The 23,396-nt window shown below is 47.2% G+C and overlaps 1 protein-coding gene across 2 annotated transcripts in view; it reads left to right on the forward strand.

The window, feature by feature from the left end:
- Positions 1-23,396, forward strand: part of LOC144151988 (RYamide receptor-like) — a 390,675-nt gene that overhangs the window by 80,276 nt on the left and 287,003 nt on the right. The window lies entirely within an intron of this gene.

A 23,396-nucleotide genomic window follows, 5' to 3' on the forward strand; every position in this document is an offset into this window, starting at 1 on the left:
AATGACATCCAAGTTGCGCCCCGAGTGACATCCGATTTGTGCCCCGACCGTCATTCGATTAGAGCCGTGAGTTGCACCTTGATTATTGCCTAAATTAAACTGCAACTCACGGCTCGAATGGAATTTCGCTTGATTTTCGCTTGATGGTGGTGCGCGCGCGGATGGACGCGGACGGACAATCGGAGGTACTCCGCACCGTTGCAGGCGAGGGAGTAAGCCGTTGTACCCTCGTGTACTAACTCACAGTCGTAGCCCGATCAATAAAGAAATAAAAAAAACACGGTCGTAGCCCGATGGGTAAGACGACTGACACCCACTCTGTCTGGTCTACCAAACGCAGGCACGAATCCTGCCGGCACCTGTGTGATTTTTTGCAATTTTAAATGTTATGCGCACGGACGCGGACGTACATTGTGTGGTCCTAAGGTGCTCCGCACCTAAAACCCGCTTTTCAGATACCAAACGCAATCCCGACACCTTCGCGGCACAGGCCTGCATCCTGGGAGACCCCCCGAATTTTCTGCGGTGGCTGTGGGGGCCCCACCACCGCTGTCTTCTGGACTTCCTCCGGAAAACGGGTACCAACTTGTACCTGTAGGACTTTATGCCAAAGGGCATACCATCGCAATTAAAAAAAAGATACCAAACCCGGCACAAGACATTTTGGTTTTGATATAGCGTATCCGAGTACTTTCACAGTGAATGCATCACGTAGACGTCATGACGCGCGAACGCAATCATAGCACATTTCTGAAGAGAAGAGAACGATTGTTTGTGGGGACTAACGCGCCGAAGCTACACGTGGGCTATGAGGCGCGTCGTAGAGGAGGGCTCCGGATTAATTTTGACCACCTGGGGATCTTTAACGTGCGCCGAAATCTCGACACACGGGTGTATTCGCTTTTCACCTCCATCAGAAAAGCGGCCATGGCGGTCGGGATCGAACCCCCGTACTTGGGCTCAGCAGCACGTCTTAGCAACTCTGCCACCGCGGGCAGGCGAATGGAAAAGGTCGGAGCGCAGCTTATCAGAAATTCTCGCATTGCCAGAATTGCCCTCTGGAGTTTGATTTCAATGTTGCGATTATTTCTACCTGAGGCCCAGATACAAATTTCATAGGTGTACACCCGCCCAATTTTTTACCAATATCACGGGAGCGTCGACCGTTCGGTCGATCAGCGCCGCGGGATGGAGTGCTACGGCAAACTCGGCGAGAATAGCCGCATGCGCACTAAGCAAAGGCCGCTGCTGCCGTCGTCTGCTAGGCTGTTCCAAGAGCAGACGGCCGCCCCCGATTTTTGTTATTTGCTTATCACACTGCCTGCCGCACTCTAAATTTTTCTTCAAGACCAGACACGTGGCGCCAACTGAAAACAGAGTAATCAGCGTTGCCGTACGCAAAGTTCGTTCAGCGCAAGGTTCGTAAGGCAATGCTGATTACTCTGTTTTCAGTTGGCGCCACATGCCTGGTCTTGAAGAAAATTTTCGAGTATGGCGGGCAGTGTGATAAGCAAAGAACAAAAATCGGGGGTGGCCGTATGCTCTTGGAACAGCCTAGCAGACGACGGCAGCAGCGGCCTTTGCTTAGTGCGCATGCGGCTATTCTCGCCGAGTTTGCCGTATCACTCCATCCCGCGGCGCTGATCGACCGAACGGTCGACGCTCCCGTGATACTGGTAAAAAATTGGGCGGGTGTACAGTTTAATATTGGCACCTTTTGGAAGGACTGTTGGGTGGATATGATGCATTTCACCGTTTCACCATCAATGTATACATCTTGATCTTCTAGGTACTCCTTCGGTAAGTTGAACATTTGTCCTCGCAGTCCTATGCATGTCATGTTTAGGTGCGGAGCTCCTTAGGACCTCACAATGTCCGTCCGCGTCCGTGCGCATAGCAATTACAATCGCAAAAAATCACACAGGCACCGGCAGGATTCGAGCCTGTGTCTGGTAGACCAGACAGTGTTAGTGTCACTCGTCTTACCCACTGGGCTACGACCATGAGTTAGTACCCGAGAGTCAAAGGGCTTACTCCATCACCAGTAACGGTGCGGAGTACCTTAGGACCTCCCAATGTCCCTCCGCGTCCATCCGTGCTCACACCACCATCAGGCGAAAATCTGTGTGGAAACTACCTAAAAGGGTACAAGAACACTACAAAACACTCGAAAACAGGCACAAACATAACCTAGCAACGAGAAAACGCGCAAAAACACCGGTGTAGTCAGGTTGTGATCAAGTTGTAATACACAGTGACTGCATCGAACTACGCTAGATGGAGCTACGCATAAACACGAGATGGCACCGCGCTGCACCGCGTATATAAGCGGGTTCCGGAAATCACACACCCTCTTCCCGCCATGGACGGAAACGAACGTAAGAAACGTCGCGCTCCTGCTCAACGTCTACGAAGAGAACGAGCTTCCCCGAATACGAAAGCGCGGCCAGCGGAGGCAAAGCGACTAAAATCGAATGACGGTCGGGGCGCAAATCGGATGCCACTCGGGGCGCAACTTGGATGTCATTTCGAGTCCCCGTACTCCGCACCCTCGCCATCATCCACGGAGTGGAGATGCTGCCATTTTTTATAGATTCGTGTGCAATGATGTCAACGACTCATTAAATGAGTTCGGCAACATATTTAGCTTCCGAGCCGAATGAGCAGCATCGGCAGCTGTTGTGCGTCGCTGAACAAGGAAGTTGAATAATAGAACGAAAAACACTGTTTCTAAAAATTATCACTAAATCTGTTTTTTTTTCGTGCATGTTGTTTTAGATAGAGAAGAAGGTTAAAGAAGGCAAACAACGCCAGCACAAAGTGCTGCCCTGGAATTGACGTCCACCCGGATACGGATTTACTGCTTACTTGTGTCGGCTTGTGATGTCTTCTTATGTCACATAGAACGAAGATACCCTGTCTCTTTTCTTTAAATAAGGTATTTCATATTGTTTCCAAAAACGCAAATAGTGTAAAGACATTATCGACGCCCTAACATTATTACCTCGCAATTCTGCGATACTGCTAATAGCCACTGGTAACATTATCAAATGACATTCATTTCGCTGCGTAGACCCGAGCGACCAAAGCGAATGGAATTAATAGCCAATGTCGTTCGCTCTGAACGTGATTGTATTTCTCGTGTGCCAGGAGTATAATTAGTCCTTGGCGCCACAAATGGCGTGTTTCGGTAATGGGTAGCGTTGCACGCGCCCATCTCTTTTGTTTGAAACATCCCCCCCCCCCCCCCCCGCTCACGAGTAATTGGCTCAACTACAATACAATTCTGCATCGCATTTCGGACAACCGACCATATTCTCCCGGAGAGTTAGTGTGCAGTGAGACTGGAAAACCAGTACATTTAACGCAGTAGTATTCATATATGTTCAAGTTACTAATTAAGTTCAGCAGCATCTTAACGCAAGGATAAGCGTGCATACTGCAAGAAGTAAAAAAGTGCCTTTTCAGTGTGGTACAATCGCAGGTGACAGGTGCGTTAATGTATCATCATGATAAAATGGCCGCATACATCGCTATCAGCGAGAGGCCGCAGCCGTTGGAAGAGCGGATTTTCTGAAAGGTTTAAAGGCGTTTTGCATTATTTCTCTTCTCGTGGGTGGGGACGGCAGTTTTGACAACTGCACATTTTTCAGTTAATACTCGTTTTCACGCGCAGTGATGCGCGTGTGCAGTAATAATTGATTACATGGAACGTTTGTTAGTAAGGAGAAATTATTTTAACAATGTACGGAAGGAACTTTCTGCTCCCACTCTGTGTACACCAAAATAAACAATCACCGGCGTCTGTCATTTGCATAGTTAAGAGGAAAGAGAATTGATTAAGATGAAAGGGAATATGAATACACGGAATGTTGACACTTGGGCCATCCCACACTTTCGTACATTGTACAAGTACCGGACACTGAAATATAATCGTCCTTTTGCACTAAACTGATTCTCTCAAATTGTTGCAGATTTCGGAAAGAATTCCGCTCGTTTTTTGGGCATAATGTAAATGTTTCCTTGTTTCTTTTCCGGGGCGTGAAATACGTGCGTTTTCGCGCAGGTCAGACTATATTTGGGAGCTGATTTTGTTTTGTGCATGGGTTTTTGGAAAAGCAACAGCCAGTAATGCGGATGTATTTGTGGATTATAACTCAATACTAGAATATTTTGTATGAATCGTGGTGCAATGTATTTAAAACATGTGTGTATATTTTATATGAATTCTACAGGTAATTGTTTTTTTTTGTGTGTATCAAGTGTTTTACACATTTATTTTTTGTACCTACTTGCCTTCAAATGGTCTCCTGGGCCTAGTCAAACTCGTCGCGTAGCTTGTAGCCCAAGAGGCTATCCAGTTCTGCATATTTTCTAGAAAACAAAGTATGTATGTATGTATGTATGTATGTATGTATGTATGTATGTATGTATGTATGTATGTATGTATGTATGTATGTATGTATGTATGTATGTATGTATGTATGCATGTATGTGTGTATGTGTAGTTAACAAGGTGAATTGAGCCTAAACACACCTTTACACATCAACTGTCGACGATACAGCGTGTGCCATATAACCTACAAGATTCGCGTCCACTGAAGAAAACCCCATCATAGACCGCTTATGGATACACTCCAGAGAATATTTGGTATTCGAACTGTACTTTTGAGGAGTGAGAAGTGTCCAATATATATGAAGACAGTTAATATAATAGCAAAGTTACGGGCATACACTTATGAATAGAGCTGCACTCACGGGCCAAATTAAAAACTTATCTGTCTCTCGCACTGTGCGCGCGCGCGAGTGTGCGTATGTGTGCGCGCGTGTTCGGGTGTGCGTGTGCGTGCGGCTCTCTGTGTGTGCGCGCGCGTTTGTGTGTACGCGCGCGTGAAAGAGAGATGGAGAAAGAGAGAGTCTTATCTTCGTGCTTCCGTGTTGGCGTGGGGATTGTGGCATAAACACTAGTCAGGAGGCTTTTAAACTTCGTTTCATATCAATTTGGAGTAAGTCGCCCCGTCATCCTTCTCCTCTGCAATGACTGACTGGGCATTGATCTTCACCGATAACGAGAGTCCGGATAGGCGTTTTTTTACGAGCAAGTTCCACGCTATGGGTGGAAAACGGAGAAAGTGGAAATCAGTTTGTCTCACTTTGCCAGCGGCGCACAGAGGCCTTCCTTCTCCGATCAAATGAGAAATGACGTAGCTAATGCAAGCGTCTATTTTCGCCGGCAACGGGGGGAAAATGTCCGCAAGAACAATTTGTCACGAGGCGGGGGCAAGTGATAAATGATGGCCAAGTTTTCCTTTCTATACGAGCACGGCATCTAAGCATGGCAAAAAATGCGAAAAAACACATGCAAAGATGGAAAAGGAGCTCAGATGTAAATAGCGGCCGCCGCATCTGCGGCAATGGACGTGGCTGGGCGTCGCTGATTCAGCCGGTTTTGCGAAATGCTTTAAGAGCGTCGGCCAATGACCGTTATTGTTCTTCCGCATATATATTTCAATCGCGCTATCGATCCCGGGATGCCGTGCTCTTCTACTTTGCATGCCGCTGTCTATATAAGATCAGGCATTTTCATTGTTTCAAGCAAGGCGCGTTCAGTAAAATTAACAAAAGATTGGCACAGAATGAAAGGGTGAAAATAGAAGAAAAATGCCGACTGTTGCCACATTCTGCAGGCCATTCGAGGGTTCATCTATTAAGCAAAAGCTTTCTGCGCTGGAATTTGCACCGAAGAAATTGATGAGTACTCGGAGCTAAGCAAGTGGTTTTGCATTCACCCCGAATGATACCCCGTAGCACTGACCACCCAAGAGGGCATGTGCCATTTAATTTTCTCATGGCTCCATTACGCTTTGCTGGCGCTTCGAATCGCGGGGCCCGTTACTATTAAATGGAAAACGTGACGTAACCTATAACCGAACCTGTTGCCCTTGAAACGGCGATACTTTTAGCCGAGCATACACGGGCTACAACAAGGCGCTCATTTTGAACATCCATAAATACGCAACACCTTCTTCGCGTTCACAACTCAGTACCCTGCGCTCTGTTTCATAAGTGAATCTATGCTTGCGTATACCCACAGGGTTGCACTGAGACTAAATGAATGGACGCAGCTCCATGAATGCTTGTAGGTTGCAGTGTGTTCCGAACGTTGTTATATATGACAAATGCAACGACTCTAAGGTGAGGAATCAGATTTGGGTTTAAGGCAACGAAGCTATACAACTGAGTCATGAGGCGCGCTCTAGTGATGTCTGTACGTCACTATGGATACCCTGGTTCATTTTTTTAACTCGCGCCGAAATAAGTGTCTGTTCGTACTCTCTTTTTTGTCTTCGGTTGTTTTTGCGCTGTTTATTCTTTTTAAAATGCATACAAAGTCACACAACTTTCTCTTTAAGCATTCCTATGTTTTGCCTCAATGAAAGACTAAGGCACCGTGGTCAGAAATCGAACCCTGTACCTCGTGCATAGCAGTTACATGCGCGCTGGAGGAAGCCAGTTTGATGCAAACTGAAAACGCGTCTCGCCGCTTCCTTGCTAATGCTCCGCCAATGCAGATAAACCCGATGCTAGTGAGGATCCGAAAGAGACGCAGTCGCCTGTAGCAACCATTATTTACGGCTCACTAGAGTTGATCTTTTCGCACAAGCGATGTACCACGGGCGTCAGAATAGCTGTGAACAAGCGCACAAATGCTACGAGAAATTGTCATTTACACCACTAATAAGACCAATAATACATGCGTCCGTGAACTTTATGCCTACCCAGGCCGGTTAGTCATACAATACAAACCATGTAACCTCCATGCAAGTGTTTCATTCACGGTGCGGTCACCGGTCGGCTGCTGTACGGCTTGCATGTTTTGACGACGATGACGACTGCAATGACGTCCGAAGACTTCCCCTTTGAATCGTTAGATGGTAACGGACATCTAGACTGCGGAAGCTATATAGCTGTAACTATTCATCCTTTTTCAAAAACTAAGGCTCATGTTTCTCTTGGATTGTCCACCCCATTAACCAGCTGGCGTACAGCACACCGCAATTTTCTTCGGCAGTGGAACAGATGCCGGATTGCCGTAGTCAAGACGCCGTCGTTTCCGTTCGTATTTCTCGTCCTTTGGCTTCGCAGCTTCGCGGTCGTTCTACTTGAGAGGTTACAAGATTTAGTGAAGTTGCGTGGGGCTTCTTTTCTTTCAAAACGGACGTATATGAATCCGAGAAGAGAACGCGAAAACATCCGTACGAGCAAGCACAAATTTCCTTTTTCAGGACAAGCAGGACATGTGGTGCGGATTTTTGACGGCAAGTTCGTGGTTCCAGTATGCGAAATAATGGGCGTGCTGTTCAATCGCAAGCAAAAAGGCTAGAGAACTCAGCCTGAAGCCGCTTATGAAGAGGACGCGTAATTTTTGCAGGGTAGGGATCTGGCACCACGCACATATGGTATCGTGTCTATGCATATGGACTACGAAAACACGTGCTTAAAAATAACATCGGCTGATCGGTTACGCCCGCAGACGCTGCGATACGGCGCGACCAAATTTAAGCCTTCGGTGTGTCACCAAGCAAATTATCTAAATCGAAGGCCCGGGATAATGGGATTTCAAATGGTACAATACAATGAACACGAACGTCATTTTATAGATAATAAAAAGAAACAGAATTCGTAGATGGATCTTATTTTATCTGAATGCAAATCCCGCACCCTTACAAACTCGCATTAGCGTGCTCCGCCGCAGTCACTCTAATGATCAATCGCTGGTACCAATGGAACCAATTCTACAGCTAACGAAATCAAAAGAGAATTTGACTAGAAAATGTAATCTGTGGTGTGGTATTACGCAATACGAGAACGACGTTCCCTCTGCGCTTCGTAATGTCTAAGCCGATAATCTATTTTTGAACCGAACCGCAGGGAGGGCCCCATTATTCGCCGAATCTGTTTCAGTTTGTAGCAATGCCGGGTGATTCGGCGTGCTAAGCATGAACCATGGGAGTCTTCGAAGTATGCAGGAGTGGAAGGATGATGGAGAACCAGTTTCGAGTCTCAAGGCTTTTTCTGGGAGCTTTGATTTCCTCGCCGATGGTGGGTTTTAGACTCGGCATGGCAGGTCAGGAAGCGCCGCGTGTTTTGAGACTCTGATAGTGTGATTGTTATCAGCACTTTGTCTGCGCCGTGTTGGGCGTGCTTATTCTGCCTCGAACATTTGATCGATGAAATGACTATACCTAAATATTCTTATTGCTTTACTTCACCGTTACTGTTCTTCTCATTTGCGTACGTTGCGATTCCGGTGTTAGCTTTAAATACGCCGACCTAAGAACACGTGAAGCGCCTTGTTTCACGGCCGTGTTGAACCATGGTTAGAAGCACCCCAAACCGATGCACAGCCCAAGCAAAGCTTCATTGACTACCCGTTCGGAACTGTCCAAAATGTCTGCGCTGGAATGTGGTTCTCTCGGTTTCATTGCACCTTACGCGGTCGTATTTAAGACTATTTGGTAAATGTCATACCCGGTGTTTCGAGTTTGGCACTGGCCTTCATTTTCGTGGTGCTTTTGGGAACTCCTTCCTTCTGCCCCCTGTATGGCTCAGAAATCGTCTCGCCCCGGAATTCATATTTACTCACGCACGATTTTTTGTTCGAGAGAAGCGCTCTACCCTCGTCGGCAACATCATCCAATATGAGCGCGATAAACTCGTTGCAACGCAATTTATTTTCTCGAACTGGAAGATATTTATTGAGACATGTAGAGAAACTGCTATTACAAAGTGCCTCGATGCTTTTTAGCCATGCATGGTGAAGTATAGAACGCAGACCTGAATATTTATTGCAAATTTGTCTTCTCGTTACACAGCAAAATTCAAACTACTAAGAGCAGGAGACAAAAAGCTGGCTGGAACGCCTGTGCTACAAGAGGGAAGGGCGAAAACATCATGGGAGAGCTTTCGCCTCAAACCGCTATATCTGCGACGGAAATTGGCTTGCTCCACCTTAACGAGATGCGGCGATGTCATTGTTGGCACACTCGACCCACCATGAACGACCGCTGCCGACGCGTGGCGTTCTATTTTGTTTTCCTCTTTCAACTATCCCCGCCCGGGCGCTGACAAGGCAGGCTACGCGCATCCTTGCCTCGCTCGTCTTCCTCCCGCGGTCATGTATCCCTTTAGTCTTGTTTATTTTGCTATCAGAGACGGAGGCTCATACTTTATGCAAAAATAGTCCGCAATGTGCCAAATATAGATAGATGCATATATATATAAAAAAATACCAAGGACGCTTGGACCGCGTCCAACTTTTCAGAGCTTGGAATGTTTCGAACTCGGAGTAACACGAGTTAGGAGCGGCTATACATTGTTCCTCTTTGTTACGAAGGAGCGCAAAAAAAAGAGGTGTTCCAAGGAACAAAAATGGGCGCAGTAGCGCGTGGTTTCTTTCCGCCATTCGATTCGCCAGAAGAGAGTTTGAAAATTGCGATTGTTCCTGTTTTTTTTTTCCCTCTCAATAGCACAAAAATCCATTCTCAGTCGTTTCATTCGTATTTTTTCCCCTTTATGCATGGCTACGAGTGCGTAGGGCTCTTGCGCGATTCCAGTCACTGGTGCGCAGAATCCGGAGCATATTCGGCCGCATCGTTCACGGCTCTCGCCCCCAGTATGTCCAAGGAAAAGGCCTTCGCGCAACGAAGACAGATCTGCTCGAAGAAAAGCACGTCTTGATCAAAAGCTGCCAGCTCTTGTTCTCTCATGCACCCGTAAATAAAAAGGGTCTACGACGGCTAAGAAGTCATTCGTCAGACTCAAACGCGTACGAGTGAAGAACAATGAGAGGTAGTTGAACTAAAACTGTCGCTAAAATACCATATCTCTGCGTTGACAGGCCTTACCTTCTTTTACGCATGCGTTAAAGGAGATAAGGCCTGTCAGCGAATGGCAGCAACGTGCATACCATTTGGCTCGAAAATGTGATCTGCTCCGTGGCACTGAGCAATGATGCAGGACGCCATGCTTGACTGCGTGATGCCACAGCGGAGATCGAACTTTTGAGTCCAGTCGTATGCTCGACATGTTCTTTCGCCCAAATTACATTTTTAGTTGCATGAATCGGTCTATGACGTGCATTGAGGTGAAACTGAAACACAGGATTGCCTTAGAGAGTAATGAGTGTGCGAGTAGTGTGAGTGGTGGGGATACTAGCCGTGACACTAATGTTTGCTTCACCGCCGGAACACCCCGCGGCGGTGAATCCACGCCGGAACACCCCGCGGTGTGGTGCATCCTTTACAGGCAAGTTAGTGATATATGGGTCGCTGTAAGAGGCTAGGCAGTATCATAGCCAGCCGGTGAGATGCCGTTGAATGGGTAAAGTAGCAAATGAGGGCTTCGGGTTGAGACCTTTTCGCGGGCCTGCGTCACCGAATATTGCATTAATGTCCCGTCCGTGAGTTTAGAATATGACCACTAATGAGACCGCCATACAATCTAAAGGGATTCTGCAATGTGCAACACTTCCGAAAAACACTTTCACTCTCTATTTCGCTTCTGAAAGCCTCGTGAAAGCCGCAGTTATCGCCAGCCCGAAGCGGCACTGCGTGATTTGTTCGTCGCAGCAGATCCGCCTGCCGTTACTACTTTGCTCTTGTGGCGATTATTTTAAACGTGCCCATCGAGTATGCTTATGGCTGCAACTGAAAGGAAGCCGGCCAATGACCGCTACATCGCTCTAGTGACGTAATTTGAGCGCTCAGAGAACGCCAAGATTGGAAAAGAGGGAAAAAGTTTTGAGCCAGTTTTTAAGTTATCTGGTCTGCATAGAGAAGTAATTTTGGGGTGAGGTATTTTGCGACACTCTATTCTAAGTACTGGATGTGTTGGTTGGCTATACGTCGAAAGCATTTAAGATGTAGAAAAAAGTTGAAAACAGTGTTGCAGGGTTTCTTTAACTTAGAAATGGGCTTCACCGTGACGTCTGGCAATGCAAAACTGCATTGCACTTTGTTAAAGTGGCAATATGACAGGCCCCGCATTTTTCGAGTCAGATCGTATGATGGGCCCCGTAATTGGTCTACTTTTCCCCTTGGATTGCAACGATTTGTCGCTTACGGTCATCTTTCTGGAACAAAGCCGTAAACTTCTGACGATTGTGAACACGAAACAGCCCATAGTGGCATCAGTCCTAAATACCGTGGGCTACCACGTCCTGGAGGCGGGTTAGGATTAAGTTGGAATGCTGCTGTCGCTGTCGCTGCTGTGCTGCAGTTCTTGCTATTTTCACGCAGCATCCGTCCGCCGGATTTGCCTGCCAGATGTTGCCGGTGGTTGTTTCTTCCCGGTGTCCTTATTACTTCGCTGCCATATTTTCGGGCCCTGCGACTGGCTTGTACACCAGATATTTTCGACGCAGTTAAGTGACCGGGACCCCACTTGCCTTTCTGGTTTTGAGCGGCTCGGATAGAGTAAGGAACACTCAGCGTCAGTGGAGAATCATTGCTGCCTTCGTCAATGAAGTGTTCATGCCACGCGATCTATCTGAATGTTTTGTAGAACTATACATGCATATAAGAACTCGGGTGCCACCTTCAGCGAAGTTTATCCTTGGACATGGTTTTTTGGCGTCGTGACAAATACATGTTGCTTACCGAGGGCTTGACAGTCTCTTTAAGGCTCCTTCACGCGGCCTCCCTATATCGTCAACGCCAATTACAAAGTTATTTGGGCTTCTCTTTCTTCCTTTTTTTCGACCCGCCGCGGTGACTCAGTGGCTAAGGCGTTGCGCTGCTGAGCACGAAGTCGCGGGTTGGATTCCCGGCCGCGGCGGCCGCTTTTCTGATGGAGGCGAAAAGCAAAAACGCCCGTGTGTACGAGATTTCGGCGCACGTTAAAGATCCCCAGGTGGTCAAAATTAATCCGGAGCCCTCCACTACGGCGCGCCTCATCGCCTGCGTTGCGTCGGCGCGTTAAACCCCACAATCAGTCATCATCTTCCTTTTTTTCACTGTTCATGCTTCATGTTTAACGAATCATCGTGATTTAGGTTTTAAAAAAACAATCTTGTAGACGCACAATTACCGTCCAAAGGCACGGTTTTGTTTCGCTCATACCCGATGTCATGGCATATTTACTTCGAGATTTAATTCTTTCTGTTTTGACAATCCATGCTTCCTCCTCAACGACTGCTTGTGATTTTGGTTTTAAAAGATAAAGTTTTTAGGTATAAAATGGTCCGAACGCACGCAACACCCACTCCACAGTTTATTTACTGCAGAGGTTGTTCTGTTGCTAAGCGCGACTTTTAAGGACTCAGTCACTTCATTATGGAGTGGTTGCGTGGGGCTGTTCGCGCGTGACATCAAACACACCGTTGATAGCTTTCTTTTTCCATTCACCCGCCTATGCCCACTTGCTTTTTTTTTTTTACCAGTGCCACGCTCACAAAAAAGAAAGCAACAGCAAGCAACACTTCGCTTGTCTCTGTGGGATCAAGCTGCCTACACTGAGGACGCAAACGGTGACTCCTGTTGAAAAACAATCTCGCTGCCCTTGTGCGGCGAAAACCGAGGTTTTGGCATACAAGCCGCTGGCTCCGCGCGCGTTTATTTTCTCGTTCTCCGGTGGATGGCGAAAGCGGGGGCATGACACTGGTGGTAGCAGCTGATTGCGTCCGTTGCCCTCGCCGGGGCGGCTGTGGCGCCCAGCTGTTGCGGGCGGAAATGGAATGGCGCGCTCACAATGTCCACGAAGAGTGCGCACTGTACTCGAATAGGAGAGTTAGAAAGAGAGCAAGGAGTCATGGGCACTGTTTATTCATTGTCTTGTTTTTCGTTTTGTTTTCTCACGTTCACATATTTCTGCTTTGCACACCAAATAAATGGTGCAAGGCGTGTGAGCGTCTCCTTTTTATTATTATTCTCAGTTTAGGCTAAGATAAGCATCTGCCCCCCTGTCTCCCCCCCCCCCTTTCCCTTTTATAGCCGGTACATTCCAGCAGTTCGGTGCTAATGCCCTAAAATTCATTGTTACCACCAACGTTCGCTTCGGGGCACCGCGAAAAGATCGCCGAGCCGCATAACAAAACATTATCAGCGTAGTTGTAGTCCCAATGCGCCCAAGACAGGATTACATCAAAATCTGGCGCATTTATTCTGCTCACTTCATATTTTTTCAATGCCGATGACCATGGGGGCATTTTTGGGGAATGTTTTGGTGGGTCTTCACTATACGTGGCAAAATGATGAAACTTCCTTGCATGAAGCTTGGCATTCTAAATGACTCTATAACCCAAAACATTCTACCTCTCACGATGCCAAATTTTTCCCGGTGTAATTTAATCGTATTTTCTGGAGCCGCGTGTATAATTTGGCTACAATAGAATAACGCCTGAAAGTGAGACCCTTACAGATTTGTGTGGGACTAACTTGAAACCGAGTACTATCCCTGCGGGCACCCTAGCAGTCAATCTAAGCGACCAGCCGACCACACACCTATATTTTGTTTCTTTCGAAAAGGGACGAAAAAGAAATGTGTGCGGGATCATCCTGTGTCATACGTTCAACGAGTCAGACCAGCTGCCTTTCGGGCAGCGCAGAATACGCAATCACGTGGCAATACACTTTATAGTCAATCTACGAATACCGGTTGACGACGTTTGACCTTCGTAACATTAGTGTAATGACGGCTTAACGTTACGGAGTAACTTTAAGCCGTTAAGTGTAACGTTAGACTTAATGACGGGCTGCCCCACATCCAATGGGGATGCCAGGCTGTCGCATACTCACTTTCGTAGCCACATGACGCGTCGCAGCCAGTGGAGGCGTCAGGCCGGATCATACCCCCTTTATTACAACAAACGTGCATGTCTGGCCAGCGCCCACTCGTGTTCGTGACAACATTACGCAGCCAAAGGGGACGCTAGGCCGGCGTATCCAATGGGATGAGACTTGTGTTGACATCTCAGCCAACGTGATTTTTTGTATTATCGTAGTCACGCCGTGACGCCGATGACAGATTTTCGCAGAAGCCAGCGCGGTGGCTCAATGGCTAAAGCGTTGGGCTGCTGTTGAGCTCAAGAACATGGGTTCGATTCTGGCCACGGTGGTCGTTTTGGTGATGGAGCCTAAAAACGAAAGCCTCCACGTGTCGAGATTTCGACGCGCATTAAAGGCCCCGGGTGGTCTAAATTAATTTGTAGTCTGCCGTTATCACGTGTCTCATAGCCTAGGCGTATCTCCGGCGCGTTAAACCACCAAAAATTTTGAAATTTCTTCTTCGCAGAATCGGATCGGGAAGGTTATCGCCGTAAAATGTCGGCATCTGAAACACCGATCATTGGTTGTTCCCGAAACTACTTTTTGAATTCCGCTAATATATATAATCGTTACATGGTTCTTCGCATAATTCACTCTGTTCGCTATAACCTCGCTCATAGCTAGCATTTAGTGCGCGCTCTGTTCAGCCTAAGCTCTCACTGGATGACTTCTGACTCTATGCAGGCTTCTAACTCTGAAAAAAGAAAAAAAAAAACAAAGAACGGCTGCGGTTTTGTTCACGTGAAGGGTCAAACAGTGTCACCAAATAAGCCCAGTAGGGTAATGACGAGGCCCTGCATGCTATGCGACTTTATAAATGCAGCTTCTGAGCAGGATGTCTTGATGCCACAGCACGGAACACATTTTTGCATCGTTGCCGCATCTTCCGCTTCGGTATTATTCGAATTACGCTTGGACGCAGTGATGGTTCGTTAAATAGCAGTGTGGCAAAACAGATGCACGGAATTTTCTTACAGCTCTCCTATACTTTGACGAGTAATCTGGCGCTGCAGAGGGCGTAGACAATTTCGGTGCAGCGGCCTGTCATGTAAACTGTCTAAGGTCCCGCGCACCGATGTATATATCAAAACGCCTTTGCTTTCGATGGACCGTAGCCATAATTGTAGTTATCACTGCCAATGTGAGTTTTACTTATGTACGAAACTACTGAAGAAATCCCGATCCGAATTGTGGCCCCCGACTACTTCGAGTGCACACACTGTACAGTGAGCGCGTGTTGGTAGCACCGAGACCCAGGGAGGGCGGCATGGCCCCAGTGAAAAAATACCCTTGGCTCCTGTCCTAATGGCCACGCGCATCTGCTCGCTGTAGGTGATGAAAGAGCTCCTGCAGACGGGCTCGTGGGCACTGTCTTGGAATCGGGGTGCTAACCACAGCAGACGCTGGCGCAGTAGCCTGCGTTCGAAGAAGATTGTCTTTTGATGTCGGGAGGGACAGGGACAGAGATTCTTTTTACGCGACTTTTAAGGCAGTGTGAGAAACACCATTACAACATGGCGTTGTTCATACGCGCAAGCCAGTGGCGTATGCAGGATTTGGTCACAGGGAAGGGATGAAGGATATGAACCCATGAGAAGAAAAACGTAAATACGATAAAGACAAAATAGGAGGTTGTAAAAACAAAAACAAGCTTTAAAAATTCGCGCCAATCCACCCTATGATGGTGGTTGGAAAGCGACGCTATAAACGACACCCACACGATTACCCATGCGACGTCACTTGAATTCACACACGTGGCTAGTGAAACCAGCAACAGGTGAAGTGCACTTAATCACACCCTTTAGTACTTCAAAGAGATATTCTTTGCTAAGGTTAAATCAATGCGTGATTCGTGAACGGTGGTTGGTTGAGTTGTATTGGGGAAGCATATGAGCGTAAATTCTTGTTTTTATAAAATTAAAGGAAGCTCAAACCCGGTGTTCGACGATCTCAGTTCTCCCCCGTCTCTACCACCGCCGACGTAGGCGACATGATTGGCGGCAGAGATGCAGGATAAGTGCGATGCAATGTGTTCGTGTGAGCTTCCTTTAATTTTTATAACTCCTAGTGCATGTGCAAGATCCGCACACCGCCGCTACATGCCCCGTGGGCGGAGCTCACAGCGGCGCGAGAGGTCCTCGTGACGCTATCACGTGGCATTCAGCGGGAACGAAGGAGGTAAACTCATACATGGGCTCGATGTATGCACCGTCTAGCTCCCCCGTCTCATTTTGGGCTCGGAGCTCTATCGGTAAGACAACGGGCATTCACTCCTTTTCTCTAATCGCTCCAGGTTCGATTCCTGGCGGCGTCAGTAGTTTTTATTTGTTCGCGCGAGTTTTCAGTTGACACCAACGGCAGCGACAAAACCCTTGAAGGTAGAGGTAAAAAGCTTCGCTTTAAAACACCAATATTCAGCGCGTCGTCAACATTCCTCACCGTCATGGTGGGAGCAGACATGTACAAGTTGTCAAATACAGGGTGTTGCGACGATAATTGGAACACTTTAAAATTTTGTCCTGAGCGCACCGCTGCTCTGTTCGCGCTCAAACTTGCCACGAAGGTCGAAATTTGTGGCCTATGTTGTTTGATGCCGGGAACAACGATGGTACTTACCTGTGTATTCTGAAAATAAATAAAAACGATTTTCGCCTATGGGAAAATGGCGGCTGATTTGGACGGGCGAGCCAGCGCAAGTTTATTTTGGAACGACGGAACCACCTGCAGAGTGAAACGCACGTTTGAAATTCACGTACTGAGCCAAGTGGTGCAGCAGACGATCAGAAAATCCACCTAGAAATGAGCTAGCAGACGATGAGAAAACCCGGTTTTCGGGCTCGCACGTCCAAATCGCCGCCATTTTCCCATAGGCGAAAATCGTTTTCATTTATTTTCAGCATAAACAGGTAAGTACCGTCGTTGTTCCCGGTGTCAAACAAAATAGACCACTAAATGCGACCTTCGTGTGAAGTTTGAGCGCGAACAGAGCGGTGGCTCGCTCAGGAATTTTTTTTAAATTGTTTTTTTTTAATTTTTTTTAAATTTTAAACGTCGGGTAATGTGTGTTTAACTATGAGCAAACACTGCTTAGAAAATGCTGTCGCCATGCATTATAAAAACCCAAGCGACCGCTGCACATGAACGGTCAGGGGGGAGTGATTTGCTGCCGCGAAATGCCTTGGTTGATAGCCAGGGGTCATTAGCTGCGGGGGGAACAACCGGAGATGACGACTTCGCTTTGGTTTGTGTGACCTTGCGAGCCCGCAGCATATTTAACATCAATTTTTAGCCCGGTAAACAAGTGTATGGAGCCCCGCATCCGTACTGAGAAATCAACAGTGGAGTCTTGGCAGAGCGGCAGGGTCTGTGTTATGCGTGAACGTATATGCCCTGAACTTCGAGATTCGCGTCCCGGAATTATGTAGCTGGGTGATAAAAATCAAGAAAGAACGTTGCTAGGTAATTCCGTTCTGTAGGAGTGTGAAGCCTCTCAGTCGAGGTCATAGGAGGTAAGAATGCCGCGCGAGCAAGAAAAAGCGTTGCTATGCTTCACCGAGGCTAGTCGGTGTGGGGCGTTGCAGGTGGGAGCGTCCTAGAGTTTCTGTAGATTCTCCCTACGGGAGCATAGTTTCGCCTTTCATTTCCATCTCCGCTCACGACCTGTTCGCTGAACGCTCTCACATGCCTCGTAAGCATCCCCACGAGGAGGAGAAGCCGGCTTTGCTACCGCAATGCCACTGCTGCTCTCTTTCCGTACTTTCCCGCCGCTGCCGATCCGCATGTGTAGCGACTGACCACCACACGATACAGTCAAATCTAGTTACTACGAGCCCCACATGAACGAATTTCTCACATTTACGAACATTTTCAAAATCCCCGCCATGTTGCCTATATGACCACTGTAAAAATATTTCAGAACTACGAATTTCGTTATACTGCATATTTCAGAATAACGCACGTAATTTCTTTTCTCCATTACAGTCGAGGGACGCCAGTATTACGAATTCGGGGAAAGTAACAGCGTCGCAACTCTCGCGTGAAACACAAACCGCCGTTTCGGTGTGTGTTCTCCCAAAGGGAGTAGCTAGCATCATCACCATGTTGAGTGTCACTTGCTAGCGCTACCACAAAGCTGCAGTTTAATGTGCACTAGCCTAGCCAGCCCAGCCGCCTTTGACCCTTTTCTCTCTCGTTGCCTTGGGTGTCAGTCGGTGGGTGGCGGGTTGGTGGTTCGGTTGTTTTTCACGCTATTCACGTGTGCGGGCAGCTATTTCTTCGTTGGAAGTGATCCTGCTTCGAAGTTTGTGCGAGGTGCAACGATGAATGCAGCTAGCGACACAGCCAAGAAGACGCGACGGCAGTCATCTTCCTGACGCGAACGAAGATGTCTGTGGGTCACACAACACAGAAGAAGATGAGATAGTGTAGAAAATTGATGTCTTAGTGCACATGAACGAAGTCCACACTTTCATCGCTCGTTGCGGTGATGTATTCGGTGAGGTATTGCGCAGAGTAGAATCCGTCGTGCGAATTGCGGCACTCGCCAGAAGAAAATAACTGGTCTCTTCAAATAAAGCTGCCTTGAAAGAAGTGCACCTTTTTTATTTGAGAGTTTGCTTGTCTGCACACGCGTATACTGCCAAGGTGTGTCATTTTCACTTCTAGGTGTGAGCACTGGCTTATAGCCGCAGGTTTTTCATTACAACTATATTTCAAAATAACGGCAGATTTTGGGCGGTCCCGCGTGATTCGTTGTATCAAGATTTGACTGTAGTACCGCCAGTACTGTAATTTAGCGCTTATAAAAGATACCTTCTTGCATAGCTTCACGCTCGTCGCTTACATTGGTCATGTGAGTAGGTGATTTGCAGCAATGACGAGGGGCGGCGCGCCAAAGTATGCTTCGGCGTGAGTAAGCGCACTTTGAGCCAAAGTATTCTTCTCGCAATCTGCTGCATTTTCTGCGAAACGTAGAAACTATCTATATTTAGGGAGGACTCCACTTTTAGAGGAAGGTAAGAAAAACAATAAATGTTAAAATTATTGCCCTCCTCTGTGCATAATTAGCGTTGCAGGTTTAACTTTCATTGCTGTTATGGTACTTACTGCGTATGCTCCTTCAGTGTCATTCAGCCAGAAGGAGCATGTATTCCCAGCTGAAAACTACAGACAGTATCATTTTAATCTGGTTCTACTAATTATCTCCGTCCCGTTTTTGTGGCAAAACGGATATATTGCCCGCTTGATCTACAACTTCATACTAATTAACCACTGGCTTCAATCCATTTTTATATTCGTAGCTGATACCTAAACTTTTAACTACACAGGTTACAACCAGGGTTTAGAAATTTGTTGGCAACGTTTGAGAACTTTGATGGATGCTAATTGGCTGTTCAGACAGGGAAAGGGCTTGATGTACGATTCTTACCCAAGTTTTTCTTTAACTCAAATGTGGTGTTTAACACGCACGCGAGAACGGTCAATACCGTAGTGGCCCACTTAAATAAGTACTTTGTAGTTTATATGTTGCCGTGAGGATGCCAATATTCATATCGAAGCAGCTACGCATGCGCCTGCCTTTCACTGCTCAAATATGTCGTAAAACAGTCCCCCGCATATAGGGAACCGTACTATCACGCTCACTATGACCTACAACGCTCATTAGCATTCACCGTTTTATGCAACCTTTGTCTGGTACGTCTGGTACCCAGGGTTAAAGATCAAGTACGTACTAGGCGCACAACGTCCTGATGAATCAAGCCTTATACTAACGTATACGCCCATAGCCATTGTTTTGACGATATACTCGTCTGAATACTAATGAGCGTTGCAGGTCCTATTGAGAGCGATAGTAATGTACTAACTACTCGCCGCTGCACACAGCTCTACTGAACGGCGTAGTTTGTACAAAAGTTCTGTAGTAAGACACCATTTATAATGCGAAGTGCGCTTTGAAGGAAAGCAGCGACGTCGGACCGCGCTCGCACTTCCCTCGCTGCGGAGCGCACGGCTCCTGCAACCACGATGGGCGGCTTTCTCACGGTGCGTTTAATGCTAAGCGGGAAAAATGGCGGGCCTATACGCAACTCTCCTCCCGTAGGGGTATATACAGTAACTCTAGGGCGTCTGAAGCGCGCCGTATGCTACCATACGGCGCTCCCGACGATCGACAGCTACCACGCGTGTTCTCCTCAGTGGGAAAGCTTCTAGTTTTACGCGTGAGCGTATATGACTTAGCTCGAAGATTCGCGTCGCGTGTGTATGGTATGAGGGCCAGAGGTAAAAGTTGGCACAGCGGCACAAGTAAAGGCAGTGGCGCAGCTGTCACGGCGGAATAATGTAGGTAGTCATGCTGCATTGAACTAGTCTTAAAATTAATAAAAATAATGGCAAACCATAAGAGAAATAATAAGATAAACAAAATCGGCTGCGCTTGCTTCGCTGCAAATGTCGACGAAAGCCCTGTTATGTGACTGCCTGCACCCTCCAGCCCTCACACTCTTCCCCTTTCCTCCCACTCCTTCCGCAGTGAATGCAGTGGAAGTTTGTTCAATTCAATTTTCCCGCGCTCGCACTGCTCGCATGCCATCGGTTGGGGCAGCGCGCTTATATCTCGTCGCTATTCGGCCCCGTTCTGCATTATCATCCTCATCAGCAAGGGCCGATTTACGTCCACTGCAGGACGAGGCCTCCCCCATTGACCTCCACCCGCGTCTGTCCCGCGCTGCCCAGTCCATCCTTTACCTCCGAATTTTCTTATTTCGCCTCTCCATCGAGTTAACGGCCTTCCCCTTCTTCTACTACCGTCTCTGGGTGTTTTGTGTTCCACCTGTTGTCAGTTTGTCGAACTACATGGCCAGCCCAAGTCCATTTCTTTTTCTTCATTTCAACTATGATATCTTCGCTCCCTAATCATGGTTGCGCGTTTTGTGTCGCTAAGCGTTACTGCTATCATTATTCGCTCCATGACACGTTGGGCGGACCTAAGTTTGCTTTCTAGTTGTGTAGTAAGGCGCCAAGTTTCCGCTCCGTATGTCATCTCCAGCAGGATGCATTGGTTGAATACCTGTCTTTTTAGGGATAGAGGTAGCTTACTTTCCATTAGTTGCCAGTGCTTGCCGAATGCACACCAACCCATCCCTATTCTCCGCCGGATTTCTTTCTCGTGGTTGGGGTCAGCTTTGACCATCTGGCCAAGGTACTTATATTCTTGTACTTGTTCCAGTGTTTTGTTACCTATGCTGAAAAGGACGCGTTCATCATGCTTATTTATTATTACTTCAGATTCATACATATTTATCTTTAGCCCCGCGGCAAAGCTGTCTGACTGTAGTTCTTCAATCATGTTTTTGGAGTTGTTCTGCAGATTCACTGAGCAAGACTATGTCGTCTGCAAACCTCAAATGGCTCAAGTATTCCCCGTTTATCCATAAACCTAAGTTTTCCTAGTCAAGCTTCCTGAATACACTCTCCGAGCACGCTGTGAACATTTTTGGCGAGATGGTATCTTCTTGTCGCACCCCCCTTTCGGATCGGGACTTTTTTGCTTTGCTTGTGAAGGATTTTCCTGCCCGTGCATTCCTTATGTATGTTGTCAAGAAGACGTAGGTAGGTCTCGTCTATTCCTTGGTCCTTTAAGCCGTCTATCACTGCGGCGGTGTTAACTGAATCAAACGCTTTTTCAGTCTATAAAACTGCGGTGTTTTTTTTTCTTTTCTGCAATAAAAACACCCTAACGTTTATTCTTAATTAAAAGGACGTCAGTACTCTATGCACTTATATTTTGCTTCCGTGGGTTCCCTTCGCGCTGAATAATGTTGACACGTATGAGCCAAGCTCATTTGCATCGAAGCAAACAGATACGGGGCGAATTCCTTTGGCCAGGAGGAAGCTGTTGTAATCGAGTCACAGACACGCAGGCAAACTGAAATTTTCTTGTTAAGCTAGGTAGCCGAAATGAGACTACAGTCCTCAATAAAGAATGACGACAAAAACGGGGGAAAGTATACGCTCACGCGAAATATGGGTACACTTCGTGGAACGAGCCTCTAATTATTTATGCAACGCAAGGCCCAGCGAGAAAACCGGGCAAACAAGAGAGCTACGCGTTCAGAAGTACCGTGGAAATTTAGTTCGCATTCAAAGAAAGTCTCGCCGCATGCGTCATTTAACATGCATGACGCGTGCTGCGTAGGCTGAACTTAAAACGCAACATTCCGTGCTCTTCGGGTGCTGACCGTCTCAAAAAGGCTGCTTTTGTCAATAATAAATACGATTTCTACCTCTACAAAACATTCTACCTAGCCTGGTATTCGTTCTTCTTCCATCTATCAGCAAAGTAAATCATTAAGTAGTTTCATAGGCGAGTAGCTTCGCCCAGCAGAAGCAACTAACAATGATACTGTGAAAGAAAATTTGTGGAACAAGGAATGAGTTTGTGCGTGAGCTTTAAAGTGCCTGTGCCCGTACTTTGAGGCGGTCGCTGGCTGGTAAGTATGTCATACGGGATGAATGCCTTCTATCGGGCATAAAAAATACGTGGGCCGCAACGCTCCATCGGGGACTTGTCATATAGTGCGCACACTGCAAGGCAACCGTGTAGTTTAGCTTGACCGCAGTGCAATTGATGGACCGAACCATGCCACCAGCAAAGCAAATTCGGCGAATGACCGCATCCCGCATCCTATTTGACTCCGTAATGTGCGCTGCACTGTGGCAGTACGCAGTGCAGGACGGCTTGCTTGCATTGCGTAATAGAACAGCGCAGACCGAACTGTTCGGACAAATCTTATTATGCTCGAAGTTGTTCTTCGCCAAAAATTCTAGTGTTATCTGCACCCGTTGGTCAACTTAGTGCATAGCGGGGAAGCTAAGCCATAATATTGCCTTAAAGTTTAGCATTCATACTCTTTCTTCATATTTCGTTTTCATTCAGCGTATATCTCGCCTCTCTTCGCCACCGTCGTTAACCGAGACAGCGTCTTTTTCTTTTTTTCTTTTAGCTCCTCCCTGAGGGCGCGCTGGCTTAGACCGACATTTGGGATCTTGTTAGTAGGTTTTCAGGTTTTTCAAATTCTTCTATAGTTTAACTTCTTGTCATTTTACGTGTTTAGTTTTTAGTTGTAATTTAGAATTTAACGTACTCAAATTTTACTTATTATATTTATTCTATATTTTATTTTTTATCTTATTTTTGGCGGGCTTGTGCCTGTGCGTGCGGACCTTCTTGCAGTTGAGTCATAACTGTGATGGCCCCTAATGCGCGCAAATCTGCGTATGCAACGCTAACCTATGCTACGCACCAAATAAACTAGCGAGTAGGGTCGCGTAAAGTGCACGTAGCGACAGATGCGCGGAGTGCCCTTCGCAGTTGCGGGCCGTGGGGCTTCCAACGCGGGGCCCAAGGCGGCCGAGGGCCAAGGGTGACTCCCCACTTCGGAAACCGTACATGGGAGATCTACACCTCGCTGGTGCGTGACCTTATGAATTTTATTCTCATCCCGGCAGGAGTTTTTGGATCCCGTACCCCCCCCCCCCCCCCCCCTCCCCCAACGTGCCCGAACAACCCAA

The sequence above is a fragment of the Haemaphysalis longicornis genome, unplaced genomic scaffold (assembly GCF_048455015.1).
Source record: "Haemaphysalis longicornis isolate Haplotype H1 unplaced genomic scaffold, Haemaphysalis longicornis Haplotype H1 scaffold_1, whole genome shotgun sequence".
Classification (NCBI taxonomy): domain Eukaryota; kingdom Metazoa; phylum Arthropoda; class Arachnida; order Ixodida; family Ixodidae; genus Haemaphysalis; species Haemaphysalis longicornis.